Below are 17,106 nucleotides of genomic sequence, written 5' to 3'. Positions count from 1 at the left end.
AAAGGATCAGAATCCCACGAACAAATAGGGACTTCATAAACCTCAGCTCGCAATATAGCAAGACTTACAAAGCCATGCTCGCCGCTATTGAAGATATGAAAAACCTGCTGTGCTTGTCTGAAAAATGGCTTGTAAAAATTGAGGTTTTTCAATCCTCCTGTCCTGAAACTCAAGTTAAACACTGTTCCACCCCAATGGTGTAAATAGAATTTACCGCCCACGCACCCAACTCAACTATCTGACTGAAAGTGAGATATTGTCCATCGTGTCTACATATGACCCCGCTCTTACCTTTCAAACTAAGATAGGTAAAAACTATATCCAAACTATCATAACGGACGCTGGTAGAACTTCTCAATGATTCAAAAAGGGGGGTGGTGATGGACAGAGTATCTGAATTAAGCAGAACACTCCTACCCAGTCAAAAGATCAGGGCTTGATCCATCACCGTTTTTTAGCTCACTGCACCATCCCAGTTCAGAACCTGGCTACATGCAAATTAGTCTGTCCCTGGCCCAGTGCATCATGGGAACAGGGCAGACCAAACTACCAAGCCAATTCTTTACTGGAAAGGAAACAAGCTTCTGGGGACCGGTTTCTGGCATTACAGCCGTCTTCGGCCCGGCTTGCTTGAATCCTGATGGTGCAGTGAGCAAGGGACTCACATCTGAGCATACCCTTCCACACTTGTGGTGGCCAAAACGATTCAAAAAGGGGGGTGGTGATGGACAGAGTATCTGAATTAAGCAGAACACTCCTACCCAGTCAAAAGATCAGGGCTTGATCCATCACTGTTTTTAGCTCACTGCACCATCCCAGTTCAGAACCTGGCTACATGCAAATTAGTCTGTCCGTGGCCCAGTGCATCATGGGAACAGGGGAGACCAAACTACCAAGCCAATTCTTTACTGGAAAGGAAACAAGCTTCCGGGGACTGGTTTCTGGCATTACAGCCATCTTCGGCCCGGCTTGCTTGAATCCTGATGGTGCAGTGAGCAAGGGACTCACATATGAGCATACCCTTCCACACTTGTGGTGGCCAAACTGATTCAAAAAGGGGGGTGGTGATGGACAGAGTATCTGAATTAAGCAGAACACTCCTACCCAGTCAAAAGATCAGGGCTTGATCCATCACCGTTTTTTAGCTCACTGCACCATCCCAGTTCAGAACCTGGCTACATGCAAATTAGTCTGTCCCTGGCCCAGTGCATCATGGGAACAGGGCAGACCAAACTACCAAGCCAATTCTTTACTGGAAAGGAAACAAGCTTCCGGGGACCGGATTCTGGCATTACAGCCGTCTTCGGCCCGGCTTGCTTGAATCCTGATGGTGCAGTGAGCAAGGGACTCACATCTGAGCATACCCTTCCACACTTGTGGTGGCCAAAACGATTCAAAAAGGGGGGTGGTGATGGACAGAGTATCTGAATTAAGCAGAACACTCCTACCCAGTCAAAAGATCAGGGCTTGATCCATCACCGTTTTTTAGCTCACTGCACCATCCCAGTTCAGAACCTGGCTACATGCAAATTAGTCTGTCCCTGGCCCAGCGCATCATGGGAACAGGGCAGACCAAACTACCAAGCCAATTCTTTACTGGAAAGGAAACAAGCTTCCGGGGACCAGTTTCTGGCATTACAGCCGTCTTCGGCCCGGCTTGCTTGAATCCTGATGGTGCAGTGAGCAAGGGACTCACATCTGAGCATACCCTTCCACACTTGTGGTGGCCAAAACGATTCAAAAAGGGGGGTGGTGATGGACAGAGTATCTGAATTAAGCAGAACACTCCTACCCAGTCAAAAGATCAGGGCTTGATCCATCACCGTTTTTTAGCTCACTGCACCATCCCAGTTCAGAACCTGGCTACATGCAAATTAGTCTGTCCCTGGCCCAGCGCATCATGGGAACAGGGCAGACCAAACTACCAAGCCAATTCTTTACTGGAAAGGAAACAAGCTTCCGGGGACCGGTTTCTGGCATTACAGCCGTCTTCGGCCCGGCTTGCTTGAATCCTGATGGTGCAGTGAGCAAGGGACTCACATCTGAGCATACCCTTCCACACTTGTGGTGGCCAAAACGATTCAAAAAGGGGGGTGGTGATGGACAGAGTATCTGAATTAAGCAGAACACTCCTACCCAGTCAAAAGATCAGGGCTTGATCCATCACCGTTTTTTAGCTCACTGCACCATCCCAGTTCAGAACCTGGCTACATGCAAATTAGTCTGTCCCTGGCCCAGTGCATCATGGGAACAGGGCAGACCAAACTACCAAGCCAATTCTTTACTGGAAAGGAAACAAGCTTCCGGGTACCGGTTTCTGGCATTACAGCCGTCTTCGGCCCGGCTTGCTTGAATCCTGATGGTGCAGTGAGCAAGGGACTCACATCTGAGCATACCCTTCCACACTTGTGGTGGCCAAAACGATTCAAAAAGGGGGGTGGTGATGGACAGAGTATCTGAATTAAGCAGAACACTCCTACCCAGTCAAAAGATCAGGGCTTGAGCCATCACCGTTTTTCAGCTCACTGCACCATCCCAGTTCAGAACCTGGCTACATGCAAATTAGTCTGTCCCTGGCCCAGTGCATCATGGGAACAGGGCAGACCAAACTACCAAGCCAATTCTTTACTGGAAAGGAAACAAGCTTCCGGGGACCGGTTTCTGGCATTACAGCCGTCTTCGGCCCGGCTTGCTTGAATCCTGATGGTGCAGTGAGCAAGGGACACATCTGAGCATACCCTTCCACACTTGTGGTGGCCAAAACGATTCAAAAAGGGGGGTGGTGATGGACAGAGTATCTGAATTAAGCAGAACACTCCTACCCAGTCAAAAGATCAGGGCTTGATCCATCACCGTTTTTTAGCTCACTGCACCATCCCAGTTCAGAACCTGGCTACATGCAAATTAGTCTGTCCCTGGCCCAGTGCATCATGGGAACAGGGCAGACCAAACTACCAAGCCAATTCTTTACTGGAAAGGAAACAAGCTTCCGGGGACAGGTTTCTGGCATTACAGCCGTCTTCGGCCCGGCTTGCTTGAATCCTGATGGTGCAGTGAGCAAGGGACTCACATCTGAGCATACCCTTCCACACTTGTGGTGGCCAAAACGATTCAAAAAGGGGGGTGGTGATGGACAGAGTATCTGAATTAAGCAGAACACTCCTACCCAGTCAAAAGATCAGGGCTTGATCCATCACCGTTTTTTAGCTCACTGCACCATCCCAGTTCAGAACCTGGCTACATGCAAATTAGTCTGTCCCTGGCCCAGTGCATCATGGGAACAGGGCAGACCAAACTACCAAGCCAATTCTTTACTGGAAAGGAAACAAGCTTCCGGGGACCGGTTTCTGGCATTACAGCCGTCTTCGGCCCGGCTTGCTTGAATCCTGATGGTGCAGTGAGCAAGGGACTCACATCTGAGCATACCCTTCCACACTTGTGGTGGCCAAAACGATTCAAAAAGGGGGGTGGTGATGGACAGAGTATCTGAATTAAGCAGAACACTCCTACCCAGTCAAAAGATCAGGGCTTGATCCATCACCGTTTTTTAGCTCACTGCACCATCCCAGTTCAGAACCTGGCTACATGCAAATTAGTCTGTCCCTGGCCCAGTGCATCATGGGAACAGGGCAGACCAAACTACCAAGCCAATTCTTTACTGGAAAGGAAACAAGCTTCCGGGGACCGGTTTCTGGCATTACAGCCGTCTTCGGCCCGGCTTGCTTGAATCCTGATGGTGCAGTGAGCTAGGGACTCACATCTGAGCATACCCTTCCACACTTGTGGTGGTCAAAACGATTCAAAAAGGGGGGTGGTGATGGACAGAGTATCTGAATTAAGCAGAACACTCCTACCGAGTCAAAAGATCAGGCTTGATCCATCACCGTTTTTTTAGCTCACTGCACCATCCCAGTTCAGAACCTGGCTACATGCAAATTAGTCTGTCCCTGGCCCAGTGCATCATGGGAACAGGGCAGACCAAACTACCAAGCCAATTCTTTACTGGAAAGGAAACAAGCTTCCGTGGACCAGTTTCTGGCATTACAGCCGTCTTCGGCCCGGCTTGCTTGAATCCTGATGGTGCAGTGAGCAAGGGACTCAAATCTGAGCATACCCTTCCACACTTGTGGTGGCCAAAACGATTAAAAAAGGGGGGTGGTGATGGACAAAGTATCTGAATTAAGCAGAACACTCCTACCCTGTCAAAAGATCAGGGCTTGATCCATCACAGTTTTTTAGCTCACTGCACCATCCCAGTTCAGAACCTGGCTACATGCAAATTAGTCTGTCCCTGGCCCAGTGCATCATGGGAACAGGGCAGACCAAACCACCAAGCCAATTCTTTACTGGAAAGGAAACAAGCTTCCGGGGACCGGTTTCTGGCATTACAGTCGTCTTCGGCCCGGCTTGCTTGAATCCTGATGGTGCAGTGAGCAAGGGACTCACATCTGAGCATACCCTTCCACACTTGTGGTGGCCAAAACGATTCAAAAAGGGGGGTGGTGATGGACAGAGTATCTGAATTAAGCAGAACACTCCTACCCAGTCAAAAGAGCAGGGCTTGATCCATCATCGTTTTTTAGCTCACTGCACCATCCCAGTTCAGAACCTGGCTACATGTAAATTAGTCTGTCCCTGGCCCAGTGCATCATGGGAACAGGGCAGACCAAACTACCAAGCCAATTCTTTACTGGAAAGGAAACAAGCTTCCGGGGACCGGTTTCTGGCATTACAGCCGTCTTCGGCCCGGCTTGCTTGAATCCTGATGGTGCAGTGAGCAAGGGACTCACATCTGAGCATACCCTTCCACACTTGTGGTGGCCAAAACGATTCAAAAAGGGGGATGGTGATGGACAGAGTATCTGAATTAAGCAGAACACTCCTACCCAGTCAAAAGATCAGGGCTTGATCCATCACCGTTTTTTAGCTCACTGCTCCATCCCAGTTCAGAACCTGGCTACATGCAAATTAGTCTGTCCCTGGCCCAGTGCATCATGGGAACAGGGCAGACCAAACTACCAAGCCAATTCTTTACTGGAAAGGAAACAAGTTTCCGAGGACCGGTTTCTGGCATTACAGCCGTCTTCGGCCGGCTTGCTTGAATCCTGATGGTGCAGTGAGCAAGGGACTCACATCTGAGCATACCCTTCCACACTTGTGGTGGCCAAAACGATTCAAAAAGGGGGGTGGTGATGGACAGAGTATCTGAATTAAGCAGAACACTCCTGCCCAGTCAAAAGATCAGGGCTTGATCCATCACCGTTTTTTAGCTCACTGCACCATCCCAGTTCAGAACCTGGCTACATGCAAATTAGTCTGTCCCTGGCCCAGTGCATCATGGGAACAGGGCAGACCAAACTACCAAGCCAATTCTTTACTGGAAAGGAAACAAGCTTCCGGGGACCGGTTTCTGGCATTACAGCCGTCTTCGGCCCGGCTAGCTTGAATCCTGATGGTGCAGTGAGCAAGGGACTCACATCTGAGCATACCCTTCCACACTTGTGGTGGCCAAAACGATTCAAAAAGGGGGGTGGTGATGGACAGAGTATCTGAATTAAGCAGAACACTCCTACCCAATCAAAAGATCAGGGCTTGATCCATCACCGTTTTTTAGCTCACTGCACCATCCCAGTTCAGAACCTGGCTACATGCAAATTAGTCTGTCCCTGGCCCAGTGCATCATGGGAACAGGGCAGACCAAACTACCTAGCCAATTCTTTACTGGAAAGGAAACAAGCTTCCGGGGACCGGTTTCTGGCATTACAGCCGTCTTCGGCCTGGCTTGCTTGAATCCTGATGGTGTAGTGAGCAGGGGACTCACATCTGAGCATACCCTTCCACACTTGTGGTGGCCAAAACGATTCAAAAAGGGGGGTGGTGATGGACAGAGTATCTGAATTAAGCAGAACACTCCTACCCAGTCAAAAGATCAGGGCTTGATCAATCACCGTTTTTTAGCTCACTGCACCATCCCAGTTCAGAAACTGGCTACATGCAAATTAGTCTGTCCCTGGCCCAGTGCATCATGGGAACAGGGCAGACCAAACTACCAAGCCAATTCTTTACTAGAAAGGAAACAAGCTTCCGGGGACCGGTTTCTGGCATTACAGCCGTCTTCGGCCCGGCTTGCTTGAATCCTGATGGTGCAGTGAGCAAGGGACTCACATCTGAGCATACCCTTCCAGGTCAAACCCAGATCAGTTGACTGGGGGTGAGTGTTTGATTTGTTCAAACGCTCCGTCCATCATCCCCTTTTGTATCGCTTTGTTCGCCCTAAGTGTGGCAGGGTATGCTCAGACGTGAGTCCCTTGTTCACTTGGCCACTGGATTCAAGATAGCCTGGCTGATGAGGATTATGAATCCGAAACCGGTCCCAGGATGCTTGTTTCCGGTCCAGGGAAGACATGGCTGGGCAGTTCGGGCTGGACTGTTCCCATAAGGCACAGGGTCAGACTGATTTGCATATAGCCATGTCTGAACTGGGGTGGCTGAGTGAACTAAAGAATGGTGATGGATTAAACCCAGATCAGTTGACTGGGGGTGAGTGTTTGATTTGTTCAAACGCTCCGTCCATCATCCCCTTTTGTATCGCTTTGTTCGCCCTAAGTGTGGCAGGGTATGCTCAGACGTGAGTCCCTTGTTCACTTGGCCACTGGATTAAAGATAGCCTGGCTGATGAGGATTATGAATCCGAAACCGGTCCCAGGATGCTTGTTTCCGGTCCAGGGAAGACATGGCTGGGCAGTACGGGCTGGACTGTTCCCATAAGGCACAGGGTCAGACTGATTTGCATATAGCCATGTCTGAACTGGGGTGGCTGAGTGAACTAAAGAATGGTGATGGATTAAACCCAGATCAGTTGACTGGGGGGGAGTGTTTGATTTGTTCAAACGCTCCGTCCATCATCCCCTTTTGTATCGCTTTGTTCGCCCTAAGTGTGGCAGGGTATGCTCAGACGTGAGTCCCTTGTTCACTTGGCCACTGGATTCAAGATAGCCTGGCTGATGAGGATTATGAATCCGAAACCGGTCCCAGGATGCTTGTTTCCGGTCCAGGGAAGACATGGCTGGGCAGTTCGGGCTGGACTGTTCCCATAAGGCACAGGGTCAGACTGATTTGCATATAGCCATGTCTGAACTGGGGTGGCTGAGTGAACTAAAGAATGGTGATGGATTAAACCCAGATCAGGTGACTGGGGGTGAGTGTTTGATTTGTTCAAACGCTCCGTCCATCATCCCCTTTTGTATCGGTAGACCTTCTCAGGCAAACAATAGAAGGATCAATGCCAACAATCTTATGAAAGTGTCATTAATGCTTGATGAATCTATGCCACCTTTGATCAATGCCCAGAAACATTTTCGCTAAGTACTACTCAACTATCAGTAAATAAACACGCGGCTGACATAGCCGACCTCAAACTTAACCATGAAATTGATGTAACCATTCTAACTGAAACATGGCTTTCTGACTCTTCGTCGCCTTGCTTAGACTTATTAGTCTCCCCGATCTACCAGATTCTGAGGCAGGATAGAAATCGCTTGTAAACATAGATCTGACATTTGCATCACAAAAATGCAGGCTGATCCTTTAGAGACGTGTGAATATCTAGGCATGTCCAGCAGATAACCAGAACTGTAAACTCCATGCACTCTACCACCCCCGGGTACAAAGACCAAATTCATCGACCAGATGATAGAAATCATTACTACTAACCCTAATCTGCAGTCTAATTATATTTTCTTCGGAGACTTCAATATTCATTGGGAGGATCAGGATGACAATCAAATCACCCTGTTTAAAACCTTCCTGGATGAGCAATCTTTAGTCCAAGGATGTCATCTCCCCAGCCACACAAAAGGCTCCACCCTAGATTGGATCATAGCTAAAGAGAAATCAATCGAGAACATTGTAATCACTCCCTGCGATTGGTCGGATCACCACATAATTACATTTGAAATTCCCCTCAGAAAAACTAAATTGTCTTCACAAGCTATTAAACCCAGAAAATGAAACAGGGACACTAGAGGAATTAATATGGAAAGCATAGCAGTGCGCTGCAAAAAAGATTTGCAGCCACCCAAGAGCATGGTTAACGTCAATGACCTCACGCTGCATTATAACAAAAATGTCCAGCATTATTGTGGACATAACCCTGCTAAAACTGAAAAGGGTCTCGTCAAAGACAAAAACCTGTGGTTCAATGGTGCCCTTAATGAAGAAAGGAGGTCACTGAGATTATCAGAACGTAAGTGGTGACAACACCCTTCTTCGCCCCATCTAATCCTACCGAGACAATCCAGCAAAGCGTATAATAAAAGCATTATTAAACCAAAAAAAGAATTCTTCAGGAAAGAATTGGATAACGCAGTAAATAGACCTAGGAAATTATTCAATCTACTTAAAGAACAATCAAATAAATCGGCAAAGTGGCACCAGTCATTTCCAAAACAAGCTTAAATAGCGAAGATTTCTCTTCTTTACAGAAAAAGCTAACTCATTGGAGGGGGGACTCAAAAAAGCAGCTGTAGACATTGAAATGGAGAAGGGTATGGGGGATAAATATCTGGATGAATAAAAATTTGTAAACCTAAAATAAATGCCCGATTGTCAGGTTTTTTACCGGTCAGTGAATTAGGCATATCAAAGATCATGTCGACCACCAAACCTAACAATCACTACAACGATCCCTTACTGGCAAAGTGCTGGTCTTCCATAAACCACCTGCTAATCCCATCTTGGACTAAGGTCATTAATGCCTCATTATCCCAAGGCCAAAGAACGGCCTGCTTAAAAACAGGGCAAGTCATTCCTCTCCTTAACCCCTTCCATGCTGATGACGGCCCCCGGCCATCATGCATCACAGTGCTCGTGTGCTGATGACGGCTGGGGGCCGTCATGAACCCACCCACTCTTCATAAGTGCTGCACAGGCGCAGAATCGCGGCCGCGCCCAAGGGGTTAAAAAACTGACAGAGAACCCCTCTGAGCCGAACAATTTCAGACCTGTAACTAATATACCCATGTTGGTCAAAATTCTGGAAAAATGTGTCCAACAACAACTTAGTCTACACATCTCTGATTTCAAGCTGTTAAACGATTGCCAATCCGGTTTCTGTCCATACCACAGTACTGAAACTGCAATTCTGCACATAGTAGATGACGCTTTCCTGGCTCTCTACCAGAACGAAACATGCCTCTTAATCTTGTTGGACCTGTCGTCAGCTTTCGACACGGTGAACCATGCCAAAATACTTGATCGATTGAAAAACAGAATGGGAATTGAGGATGCAGTTCTAACCTGGTTTAGCTCCTTTCTTGAAAATAGATCACAAAAAGTAATTGTCAACCAAACCCTTTCAGAAGCAACAAATAATACTATAGAAGTTCCGCAAGGATCTACGCTATCTCCGGCACTTTTCAATCTATACGTAGAACCTCTCACAAAAATACTACAAAAAAGCTAACATTGCTTTCCACATGTATGCTGATGACACTCAGCTGTACATCAAGGTCGCTTCGACCGATGATATAAAGACAATGAACCTAGCGCTAACAAGAAGCCTTCTATGGCTAAACAAGAACCACCTGAAGCTAAATCCTCAGAAAACTGAATTCCTACTGATTACACCACAGAAAACGAAAATAATGATAGCAGAATGGTCCAACCTCATCACAATTCTAAAGTGCACTCCAAATATTGTTGACTTGACTAAATCACTCGGTATCATTCTGGACAAAAACCTGAACAGGTCAGCACATATCAACACAATGGCAAAAAACGCCAGGTTCCACTTAAGCTACTTAAGAAAACTAAAAACATTTTTAAATAAAGCAGACCTCAAAACAGCAGTTAGGGCACTGGTCATTTCAAGGATCGAATATGGTTGCACTACCTTGGCAGCGCACCCGAAGATCTCAACAGCCCCATTGAAAGCATGTCATAATGCAGCCGCAAGACTTATAGCAGGATCCCAAAAATTCGGCCATATCTCCCCGCTATTGAAAGTTCTCAACTGGCTACCCTTCAAAGCACGAATTCATTTCAAGCTGGCATGCATCACTCATAAAGCAATACACAACAAAACTCCAGTCTACCTTGCTCAGAAACTCACGCTTTCGGGAGGGACCCGATCCTCCAGGAGCAAAGCGGAACTACTACTAAACCGACTAGTTTCTGTAAGAAAAGAATTTATGACCGAGCGTTCTCAGGGACAGCACCGAGAATTTGGAACGCCCTCTCCCCAAACATTAGAAGAATTCCATTCATCGCAACATTCAACAAGAAGACAATTACATTCCACTTGGAAGAACACCAAATCAACCCTAAACTAAGAAATAGGGAACCTTTGACTGAAAACTAAACCGAACAGCAGATAACTGCAGGAACAATAAAACCCTATGAACAAATGTTATTCATCTCTTAAAAATAATTAACAGCAGGCCACACTGATGGGACCCTCACAAACTTCCAGTTCTAAAAAACATAATAACATGCTATTTACATAGAACAACTCGTACAAGGAGGAACATTGCAACCTTAAGCTAAGCAACAGACACCTCTTGGAAATAGAACAGAAGTAAATACCACCAGGTGGAGCCTTACACGTAGTCCTGGGTGAAATGTTAATTTTGCTGGCAACATTAGTAAACGTAGCACTATCTGAAATTAGTTACATTTCTAATTTTGTGTAATATTTGCCTGTGGAAGACTTCTTCATCCAGAAAATGTCTCATGAGACTTCAAATGTTCAAACTAGTCTCCTGTTGGCAGTTTCACAGGACTTAGATGCCAGCTCAGGTTAAAAAAGAAAACAATATGAGATACCGGCAAGTCTCATTTCACACTGGAAGCGTAATTGCATGTCATTTTCATAGAATTTAGTGAACATTTTTGTTAAAAAAACATTGTGGTGCACTACTGTTTGCAATCTTCTTATTCTTAGAAATAAAGAATCTCTCAGAGGATGGACCAGGAGACAACCTGTAAGAAAGACAGAACCTCCATAGACAGAGAATGAGCTTGCAGGATAAACAGGAATCCCACAATGTCTAATTTTAAGTAAATAAGACATGGAGGACCACCACCCATCTCCAAGAGGAACAGTTTAATCTATGGTACCCTATGAAACAGAGAACCTCTCCAGGACATTGGACCACCAGCAGAAATCCCACACAATTATCTTGTTTTAAGAAACATAGACCCTCTCTAAGAAAATCTCTGACAGATATATGTGTTGGAACTGGCATAGCGCCAACCTAGCTGAGGAGCAATGAAGCATTCTATATAGCAATAAAGTGGTGCTATGTTGATTACATTTTTTGCTTTGGCTACCACCCCAAAACATAAGGGGTTGCAGAGTTTCTGTTGCCTATAGACATCCGGTAGCTGCTTTGGAAATCCCTGAATCTGACGCATATACGACAGCAGCCACTGACAACCACATCTGAACTCCCGCGAGATAACAGAGTGATTTATGACATCCTTCCCAGAAGAAAAACACTTGATTGCGCTTCTGATTTCATAATACATTAGTGCATTTTTTTATCTATGGGTGCAATGTGTGACCGCCAGCCTCGTGCTTCTGATCACCTGTAATGTGAAACGGTAATGAGTTGGCTGGAACTGAGTACTAGCTCGCCCCCGGGCCTGTGCATTGTGATATTAATTAGAATCAATAGCCTCCAATAAGCCCTGCCTGGGATATAATTATATATTATTGCCCTGCTCTTGCTTTTTGTGCATTGACAGTCTGGACAATGAAGAGATGAGCGAGCAACAAATCTTTCAAGGCAGGAACCTGATCACGTCCGTTTTGCACACAATGCAGCCATTAGCGCAGTGTTATTATGCGTCATGACGCCTCTGATGGGTTTTCCACGATCGTTAAAATTAATGAAAACGAGGTGTGGACAAGCAAGAGGCTGCTTTCGTTTCTGACAATGGCCTTCACATGGGCATGATCAGAACATAGCAAAACTGTATTGTTGTTTGTTTTAAATGAAATAATTTCGTTTCCTTGTCTGCACTGCAGTCAGATTGCAAGTGTCACAGCCTTCTGTGGTGAAATGCAGAGTCACCTACAACAGAGAGACCTGAAAGGAGGAGAAGAAAAGGAAGGACCAGTGGCGGGGAGAAAACGATATATGTGGCAGAAAAGAGGAGGGGGGGAGAGACAGTTAACGAAACAAAACTACCCGTTTGATAGGGAATCTAGGTGTTATATCTGAGCGAGAAAGAGACGGGCTTAGAAAGATGGGAAGACAGAAGAGTATGACGGAGGAGAAGGAAAGTTATAGAGAGGAACAAAGAGAACAAGCTCTTGGCATTGCTGTGGGGAGGGGGGAGGAGAAATGCGAGACACGGCCTGGCGGCCATGAAAAGTGTGAAGCAGGGGGCGGGGGAGCGGATCCCTTTGAAGCACGGCCTCGCGGCCGTGAAAGTGAAACAGCCTGAGGCCGAGCGCACGCTGGGGGATGCCTGTGGGAGGGAGGCTGATGGCTTTCATGTAGACGCGCTTTAGAAATAAAGAACCTCTCGGAGGTCGGACCAGGAGACAACCTGTAAGAAAGACAGAACCTCCATAGACAGAGAATGAGCTTGCAGGATAAACAGGAATCCCTCAATGTCTAATTTTAAGTAAATCAGACATAGAGGACCACCACCCATCTCCAAGAGGAACAGTTTAATCTCTGGTACCCTATGAAACAGAGAACCTCTCCAGGACATTGGACCACCAGCAGAAATCCCACACAATTATCTTGTTTTAAGAAACATAGACCCTCTCTAAGAAAATCTCTGACAGATATATGTGTTGTAACTGGCGTAGCGCCAACCTAGCTGAGGAGCAATGAAGCATTCTATATAGCAATAAAGTGGTGTTATGTTGATTACATTTTTTGCTTTGGCTACCACCCCAAAACATAAGGTTTTGCAGAGTTTCTGTTGCCTATAGACATCCAGTAGCTGCTTTGGAAATCCCTGAATCTGACGCATATACGACAGCAGCCACTGACAACCACATCTGAACTCCCGCGAGATAACAGAGTGATTTATGACATCCTTCCCAGGAGAAAAACACTTGATTGCGCTTCTGATTTCATAATACATTAGTGCATTTTTTTATCTAGTGTTGCAGTGTGAGACAGTTAACGAAACAAAACTACCCCGTTGACAGGGAATCTAGGTGTTATATCTGAGCGAGAAAGAGACAGGCTTAGAAAGATGGGAAGACAGAAGAGTATGGTGGAGGAGAAGGAAAGTTATAGAGAGGAAAATAGAGAACAAGCTCTTGGCATTGCTGTGGGGAGGAGAAATGCGAGACACGGCCTGGCGGCCGTGAAAAGTGTGAAGCAGGGGGCGGGGGAGCGGATCCCTTTGAAGCACGGCCTCGCGGCCGGGAAAAGTGAAACAGCCTGAGGCCGAGCGCACGCTGGGGGATGCCTGTGGGAGGGAGGCTGATGGCTTTCATGTGAATGTGCTTTCCGCTTCAGTAAGCCACACGAACTGTCCGAAATCCGCTGGTTTCAGAGCTTGGTTTGCCCTCTTTTTTTTTTTATTGAAAGTTCATGACAATATAATGTACTCTATACATAATAATATACATTAGCATAGAAGTATAAATAGCATACAGAATGATAAAAATACGCATAATAAAGAGCTCCGATGTAAAACACATGTTAAAACAATGGCCATAAATACAATATATATGTTAAGAATATCGTCATCAGCAACAAGGGTGTTTAAGCTGTGGGCCCCCCACTTTTTGCCCTCCTCCATGATGCCACGGGCGACCAGATTTTTAGTCCCATTTCCGTGGATTTTACCCCCTTTAAGGCATACAACTCCGATTCAATGTTATGAATCCCGAGCAACCTGCACATCCACATTTGAAAGGTTGGGGGCTCAGCATCCTTCCAGGCAGCAGCAATTAAGATTCTAAAAACAGCTGTTAATATAAAAACAAGTGCCTCAAACTCAATGCTTAAACCTAATTTTACGTCACATCCGATTATTAACAGTGTAGGGGATAGGTCTATTTTGACAGCTAGCAGCCCCTCTAAAAACTGTTCAATTCCCTTTTTAATTGGCCCTAATTTCTCACAGCTGCAAAACATGTGTATAAGATCAGCCGGCCCATTTCCACATCTAGGACAATAATTATTCACACTCTTACCCCATACAAACAGTTTTGCCGGTGTGTAATATAAGTTAAAGAGAGTCTTAAAGTGCTGTGCCCTTAAGTTTGAGGATCGCAAAAACCTTTTATCCATAATAATGGCACGGTCCAGATCGATATCGGGATCTCTCAATTTAGCAGCCCAGGCGGCCTCTGTCTTGAGCAAGTCATCAGGTAATTTTTCCAAGAATAGACCATACATTACCCTGATGCTACGACCGCCTCCCTTCAGATAATCTAATAGTGCACAATCTTTTGATATGCTTATAGTAGGTCTTATTGATTTGATTGTGTTGGACAGCTGCATATATTTAAACTCTTGGGGACCTTGAAGTGAGTATCGTGACTTCAGAAGATCAAGGGGCCTAAGCACGTCCTTAACCATCACTTGACCAAGTGTATTGATTCCCTGTCTTTCCCAATGTCTCCAGGGACCATCTCTGCTCAGGTGCGGGAATAGTCCTGACTTCCAAAGTAGAGTATGTTTATTAAACTTTGGGATACTCTGATTCTTCTGTATAGACGACCATATCCCCCATATATCTTCCAATATTTTATAACCTGTTGTCTTATAAAACCGTTTATCATATTTCCTAAGCAGTAACCCATGTACTTCAGTCCCTAGAGCCAGCTGATATATAGATGGAATACCCCGCTGACTATGTATCATATCATCGGAAAAGAAAAGTATAGCCATTTCTATGAGAAGACAGGACCAACTATAGAGTTTAAGATTGGGGATTCCTAGCCCGCCCTTTTCCTGGAGTAAAGACATGAATTTAATTGATCTCCTCACCTTGCCGTATTGCCATACAAAATTCATGAAGATTGCCTCCATTTCCTTGATCAGACTATCGTCTACTTTGAAGGGAATTGACCTGAATTTATAAAGGATTTTCGGGAACATTGTCATTTTGATAACATTAGCTCTGCTGATGATAGATAGGTGGAGAGTATCGATTCTTTTTAGGTCCTGTTTTATCTTTTCCAGTAATGGGTGAAAATTGTCTTTGATGATTTCCCTTGGCTGGGCATTAATTGATATTCCAAGATATATTACTGAATCCACATATCTATCATCCAGTTTGGCCATGTTTCTTGAACAAAGTACCTGGGTTTTTGCCACATTAAGTCGGTAACCCGATAACCTCCCAAAGTCAGATGTAGTGCCGATAATTTCCCTCATAGCAGTGCCGGGATCAATGGTGGTTATAGCTATGTCATCTGCATATGCGAGGATTTTGGTATCGAATCCATTAGTCACTACTGGCTTTATGTTTATATTGTTCTCTATAAGACGAATCAGAGGGTCTATGTACAATGCAAATAGGATTGGTGAGCACGGGCACCCTTGTCTTGTGCCTCTAGTAATGTTGATCTGCCTGGAACATTCGCCCATAAGCTGGATATTGGCCGTAGGATTACAGTACATAGCCTTGATTGCCTGCAGGAATCTAGGACCAAACCCTTTATCAGCCATCACTTTCCAGAGGAAACTCCACCTGACGCGATCAAAAGCTTTTTCAGCGTCGAGGAGGATCATCGCGACCCCCCCCCCCCCGCAGCATGAATGTCGAACAGGGTTATAGCTCTTTTGATGTGGTCCGTAGTGTCCCTGCCAGGGACAAAGCCATGCTGCCAGGGGGAAACGAGGCCCGCGATAATCCCCCCAACCGTGCAGCCATTATTTTAGCATATAATTTGTTATCGCTGTTTATTAGCGATATGGGCCGATAAGAGCCAGGGCTTTCCTTGGGTTTCCCCTTTTTGTGGAAGACTACTATGTTGGTTTTAGTCCAGGAGTCTGGTATGACCCCTGTGTTTATCACCCCATTAAAAAGATCTAGCAAAAGAGGTGCCGTTTCTTCCTTTAAATGTTTATAAACCTCCAGGGGTATAGCGTCAGGCCCTGCAGCCTTGCCTGCAGATAAGTCCTTTAGTGCCTGCAAGAGCTCCTCCATAGTTATATTTTGCTCTAGATATTCCCTCTCACTAGACGTGAGTTTAATGCCTGTATCCTGACCGTTTATGTCCGGGTCATCTATATCCGTCTCTTCCCTATAAAGGTCCTGATAAAACCTCCTGAAAACTTCCAGGATTTCGGCTGGCTTATTATAGGTCTGATCGGCCTCTTTGATTTCCGTGATAGTGTTTTTTGATGAGGTTTGTCTTATCCGTAGCGCTAGAGCCCTACCTGCATTCTCCCCTGTTTCATACATACCGACCCTACGAGTCTGATACTCTGCAGCAGCTTTTTTCGCCAGTTGTCGTTGGATATCTGCCTTTATACTATTTAATCTTTCTAAGCTCTGAGTACCCTGGATCCCATGGCAGACATCTCGGCTATGTTGTTCCTCTGCCTCCGCCAACTTAGCCATAAGACGGTCTCTGTCTTCCTTGACTTTTTTCCATGACCGCCCAGAGAAGCTAATTGTCTCGCCCCTCAGGCCAGCCTTGAAGCTATCCCAAACCATGACGCGGGATGCACTATACCTATTTGCGTCAAAGAAAGACTGGGACCAGTTCTTAATATGTGCAATATAGTTGCTATCCGCTAAAAGTTTCCTATCGAAAGTCCAGGGTCTGGTTTTCTCCCTTTGCCTATTAACTGTCATGGTTAGAACAAGAGGATTGTGATCCGAAATTAGCCTGGGGAGCTTGAAGATTTCCACATCACAGAGGCAGGTTGCTGATATTAAAAAATAATCCAGTTTTGTATGTTTATTAAATGGGTGTGAAAAGTATGTAAACCCGGGTTCATCTTTCTTTAGGCACCCCCAGACATCCCTCAGACCAAAAGATTGAATTAGAGAGGATACCGCCCTGAATACCCGTGGCTTACGGCCCATATATGGGGTGTCACCTGTGAAATCAGCGGAGATATTAAAATCGCCGCACATTACTATAGGTGATGGCCAGTTAGTGAGTTC

The sequence above is a fragment of the Lissotriton helveticus genome, chromosome 3_2, assembly GCF_964261635.1.
Source record: "Lissotriton helveticus chromosome 3_2, aLisHel1.1, whole genome shotgun sequence".
NCBI classification, from domain to species: domain Eukaryota; kingdom Metazoa; phylum Chordata; class Amphibia; order Caudata; family Salamandridae; genus Lissotriton; species Lissotriton helveticus.
Note: the sequence above shows the minus strand (reverse complement) of the source record.